Raw genomic sequence first — 6068 nt, 5'->3', positions numbered from 1 at the left:
TATAGATTTTAGACTTTTCTTTTCCCTTGTATACCTCATATAAAGATGCATGTAATTAAGAATTAAAAAGTCTGTTAATCTCCATCACTGCAAGCCAAGGTCAATCAGTATGATCCTCTACCATTGGACTGTGGGTAGGATAGAGCTATGCAGTCTCCAGACCATAGCTTGAGATGAAAGTATATCTCTTCAAAAATCTATGATTCTCAGCAACTAATGGTATGGTACATGGATTGACCAAAAGTGGCTTGATGAAGACTGAATGTGAAAAAGATGGGCGGATAAGGCATGTAAAATACCCATGCATAGACGGATAAGATAATTTTAAATTAAAATATCAACAAATCTGATGAATTTTTAAAACATCATTCACAACAATGTATATTTTATGTAACATTGATTTGTATCCCTTAAATATGTTCAATACTTGAAGTATGTTTATTTAAATTGGTGAATGCGTATTAAAACCCCCCAATAATTTCATTTTAGCTCACCTGATCTGAAAACTTCAGTGAGCCTTTCTGATCACATTTTGTCTGTCGTCTGTCTGTCCGTCTGTCCGTAAACTTTTTACATTTTCAACATCTCCTCAAGAACTAAGTACTGAGCCAATGTCAACCAAACTTGGCACAAAGCACTCGTAGGCAAACGGGATTCAAAGCTGTTAAAATTAAGGACCACACTTTTTTTCAAGGGAAGATAATTAAGAATTGTTGAATTTTTTTGAGAAATTTTCAAAAATCTTTTTTTTCAAGAACCATTCAGCCAGGAAGCTGAAACTTGTGTGGAAGCATCCTCAGGTAGTTAAGATTCAAAGTTGTGAAAATCATGACCCCCAGGGATAGGGCGGGACCACAATTGGGGGTGGGGGGTAAAATTTTTACATAGGAATATGTACGAAAGTAAATCTTGTTCACAGAAACTAATCTGCCAGAAAAAGCTGAAACTTTTGTGGAAGCATCCTCAGGTAGTGTAGATTCAGAGTTGTGAAAATCGTGTTCCCTGGGGGTAGATGGGGACACAATGGGGGTCGATGTTTGACATTATTGAGTAAATCTTTAAAAATCTTCCTCTAAGGAACTAATCAGCCAGATCATTCTTTATAATTGTTTAGACTTTGGCCCATGGACGATTCTTAGGCCCCACAAGGGGTTCAGAGTTTGATGTAGGTTTTCAGTCCATATATAAACAATTATTTAGGATCTTTTTGAGAATGCAATACTCAACATTTGATATGACTATAAAATCATCCTTTTATAAAAGGGACTAATGATTATAAACATAAGAATATCCAGGGGGAAAATTAGATTTTATTTATACAGGATCTACATGTATTATTATACATTGGCCAGATAGTTCGTATTATGACTCTATTAAGCTGATTTTATCATACCTTGTGTTCCTCAGGTGAGCGATGTGGCCCATGGGCCTCTTGTGAAGAACTTCGATGCCCTTTCTTTTATAGAGTGGATCTGTGCTCTATATCTTTGTCATGGTCTAAATAATGTTTAATGGAAAACAAACCGATTTCAATCAACAAAAATGTGGAGAGATGACCAACTATACATCAATCATATAATTTTGTTTCTTAACAATTAAACGATTTAGACAAATAATACAAGTCCGAACATTCGTGGCCACAGTCATATATTTATTACATTGAATCAGCTCACTCTGTTGTGATTAAGCACCATGCATTAGGTAAATTTATAGAACTAGGCTTGTGGGTTCGATACCCCAAAACTTCAGGCAATTATTTTTATTTATCGTTTGTTGAAATATTCAAACTTGAATATAGTAAGAAATTGTGCTTTTGCAAACTTGTATTTTAACATTATCAAATAGATTTAATTGAAAAAAAAAATCATTTTGTATTTTACAACTTAACCTAATAGGCATTTACGCGCTATCTTATTCGATACATATACATGTATAAGGAACGTGACTGTCATTGGTTAAAACCAGAGGTCATAACATGATCCGATCCAAGGACGGCTGTTGGAGATCGAAGTCAAAATTGGTCCACCAACGGTATTTATTCATGTCTCATATACATACCATGCCCCTCCTACAATGCCACAATAGGCAACAGGAATAGCTATGAAAAACCCATGAAATTGTTTTAAAGTAAGAGAAAAATCCAAATACCTCGAAGAATATTTTATTAATCGCACATGTATAGAGACAAAAACGCAGAGGGCATATATTAAATCTAATAAATATGGAATGCTGCTCTTGAATCTCACTATAAATATTCAAAGCATTTCTTCTTGAAATATGGTTCCAATGGTGAAGGGCGGATTTAATTTCATGATCCACTCGTCTTTAAGCGATGAAATCATATTTAAGGTGAGATACAGAATATTGCTGCATTCTTTTTTAATAAACCATTTGTCTTTGATAAAGTATCATGTCAACACAAGCTTTATGTTTATTGCCAGTTTTTTGCTAAAACAATAGTCAATGCTAAAAAAAAACTAACTTCCCACATATGCAAATCTTCTAACCACATGATTGGTTTTTTTTTGCAAATTGTCCAGGAATCCCTTTTTAATGGATGACCTTCTTATCATATCTGCACTCGATGATACTCAAACACACCAAGAGGGCAATAGTTTGTGTTTCACATTCAAAAGTATAATGGAATCGAAAACGAGTGTATTACGTGTAAAAATATTAAATCATATGCACAGTAAAAATATCTCGTTAACTGTTTGCATGCAACTCACTGGAACCAAAAGTTGCTCGTTCCATCACAATTAAAAGCGACTCTCGTTCCTGAAAAAAGAACATAAAAAGAAAATTACTTGATTTCTCACCACCATTTTGAATTCAAATCATGGTATTTGATTGGATGTTTTAAATGATCACGTGGTTACTTACTTTTGTCAAGGATCAACCATATTTCTAGAACGTCCACACAAGTTTACAATCCAGGCAGGGCAACATTTGATTGCAATGTTTAGAAAGCAGTACCCCATGGCGTATCCATCCCTGGGACAAGACTCCATGCACGGGCAAAAGAACGTGAAAGGACACATGGCCATCTGTCGCGGGTTTTGACCTGTAGAGAGAACCAACCAACTTGAGTGAACGTTGTTTCTAGTAATTCTTAGGAACTACCTATCTCTTAGAGTTTTGATGATTGAATTTTATACTTCAAAGCTTACCCGACGTCATTACGATAAAATCGTTGAGACTGAAAGATAATTATTTGCCCCAATGCGAATTATGAAAGTCTTTCTTTATATTTAACATTTGATGCTAAATTGTTTACATGTTCTTGATTCAACAGAGAAACAGTCCTGTTCTTTGTAATAGCAGGGACATTTCCTTTATATCATGCCAAAAGCGTTGCGAAGCACTACAGGTTTTCGGACTCGCACAGATTAGAAGATCGACCAAACACAATCATTTTTCATAATTAGATTGGAAGTAATTCTTAGTACAATGTAATTCAATTATGTGTATCAGTACTTCACACAAAACAATAGATGTACTCAAAAACTGTGTAAACTATGTTCAATGAAAAGACAAACGTATGCAAATCGCGGTATCTATATTTGCTAGTTTGAAAAAATATATATATTATATATTTAAATGATTCTTAAGAAAATGGTATAAATCAAATAAAACGTTTATCCTACCATTGGAAAAATATTGGATTCCAGACAGCATAAGCGAAGCATAGAGACAGAATACAATGTGGAGTTTCATATCCGATGTGTAGTCTTTTCCTCGTGTTGTTCCGTGGCTCTTTTGGTTCTGTCCAGAAGAAGGCCTAACTGTCATGACTCAGCCAAAGCCTGTAAAGCCTTGGACATTCTACGTAGTCAGTGGTACCAGCCGGTCAGCACGGGATGTGGTCAAATGAACGTTTTATGTAACCATGTCTGAGTGCAGATTTATGGAGGATATTGTCAGTAAATATTATTTTTGTCCTGTAACAAATCTCTGATATTCTTTGCGGACAACTCTAACCAAATTGTGTCCACCAGACTAAGCCAAAATTTTGTAAAAAAAAATAAGAAGAAGAACACTTTTGAAAATATATACGGTATATAGCTGTTGGTTAGTTGTAATTGGGCTCAAGAAGAGAACAAAAACTGATAATTTTAGTCATAATATCAATAACATAATCTATAGACGGTTTCCAGGATCAAAGTCAATGCGTTTAGTAAAATTAAATTGTGTACATATGTCAAATAAATGCAACTAGGGTGAAAGAAAAAAAATGTGACTGTCATGGTTATAAGTACAGATTGAATATGAATATTGAATGTTTTGTATGTTGAATTCCGTTATGTGCATTGTCCGAAACTAAAAGTAAACACTCGCTCGTAGCACTGGTCGTGGCAAATTCTCTTCAATTTCCTCGGTTTCATGAATAAGTTCATGTCTTATTCCGATTTAGTCCTTTACACCTTTGTGATGGAAAACTCACCAATTGCATGAATATTGAAACGGGTTCACAAGCTCAAGCATTTTTTATACCTTCAACTTATTTGATACCTCCAAAAACTAAAGAATTAATTCGCCTTATTATTGGTAGATTAGAATTCATGGATACAGTATGACACTAAGTAATTTTCAGCTGTAGTAATTAGAGACTGACCATGGGTTCCTAGGATAACACACTTGTTTTCGCAGCAGTTGTATTTGAATTTTTATTGTACAACTTACTTTTAATATGGAATCAATATCATGCGCTGTCCAAAAATATGACATCTTTACTGGTATCCTTAAAAGTGTTTCCCCCAATATTTCTTACCTGTTTTGAATTTGGCAAATCGGTTGCCCTCTGCCCAATCAAAATGAAAATATCTCTATTATGGTAAATCCATTTTATTCTTGAGTATCTTTGTTCGCAATGACTAGAAAGTTTGGTATCTGAAAGGCCATATGGCGAAGAGAGAGAGAGAGAGAGAGAGAGAGAGAGAGAGAGAGAGATTGTCGACGCGTTTATGCCTTTTCGCCATCTTTTATTTGCTCAATCACCCTGTACAGAAATGCCGTTGCATCTTTTTCCAGTACATCAATAGAGATAGGTTCTTATTTTAAAGGTACCACCGTTTATTCACGTTTGCATGGCAGTCTGCATGAAAGTTTTACTTTGTATGTATATAATCATAATGATTTAACGAAATTCGATCTATGAGCTGAATTTTGTCAAACAACGAGCTTCTGAACGGATTTAAGGTGGCTCTTTACACCCACAGTTTATTCCAATTTTCAATAGAAGACCACAACATATATACCTATCAAATATTAAAGTGATGATAGGGATACTCTAGGTATTTTAAAAGAATTTTTAAATGTTTTTTCGTGTTTTTGTAAAATTATTTTTTAAAAGATAGCTATTAACAAATTAAGAGAAATTTTTTTGTCATATGATGGATATTTCCTTCGGACACATAAAAAAAAATAAAACACTTCTTAACATTAAAAAATGTTATTATTGCAATTTTTTTAGTATTTCCCCAAAACATAATTTTTCATATTTTTTTACTCTGTTGACAAATCATCTGAAAAAGTTGCTTGATGTTATAAGAATATGTATTTTGATAACTGTGACATAAAAAATTGAATGAAAATCATTGCAAATAAACACAAAAAATATTTTAAATTTTATTTGGTATGGAAGTTCCTCAGGTAAGGGTTATCGTTCCTAAGTTCCAAGGCCCAAACATCTTGGGGACTTTTCATTTCTAAGTTGAAGAAAATTTCCTAAATATAATGTTGGAATGATAAATACATACGTATTTCATTATATAGACATGTAAAAGTGAATATATTCGCTTTAATAAAAAAAACTAAGTCAACTCAATAAAGGGGAAAATTGACTAGGCTAATAGGATTTATGTATCCCAACATGGCATTAGAGAAATTCAAAGCAACCCTCCCATCCCCGTAAGGTGGTAAGGAACATCTTTCGATATTAATGTGCATTAAAGTATATCATAATTGAAACAATTTCACTGGTTTAGCATTTTCTTTCACAATATTCAACCAAAAAATACGTTTTAGAAAATTTTGGAAAGTTAAAAAATTTATGGTTCTCAACGGGA

General features: G+C 33.6%; 1 long non-coding RNA gene across 1 annotated transcript; it reads right to left on the bottom strand.

The window, feature by feature from the left end:
- Positions 1–2151: 2151 nt before the first annotated feature.
- Positions 2152–3840, bottom strand: LOC128189817 (uncharacterized). Its single transcript, XR_008244280.1, has 3 exons — positions 3648–3840; positions 2884–3064; positions 2152–2778 (listed from the first exon to the last, which is right to left on the bottom strand). It is a non-coding gene; the product is annotated as an uncharacterized LOC128189817 (long non-coding RNA).
- Positions 3841–6068: the final 2228 nt, after the last annotated feature.

The sequence above is a fragment of the Crassostrea angulata genome, chromosome 6 (genome assembly GCF_025612915.1).
Source record: "Crassostrea angulata isolate pt1a10 chromosome 6, ASM2561291v2, whole genome shotgun sequence".
NCBI lineage: Eukaryota > Metazoa > Mollusca > Bivalvia > Ostreida > Ostreidae > Magallana > Magallana angulata.
This window is presented reverse-complemented; position numbering and strand designations above follow the sequence as displayed.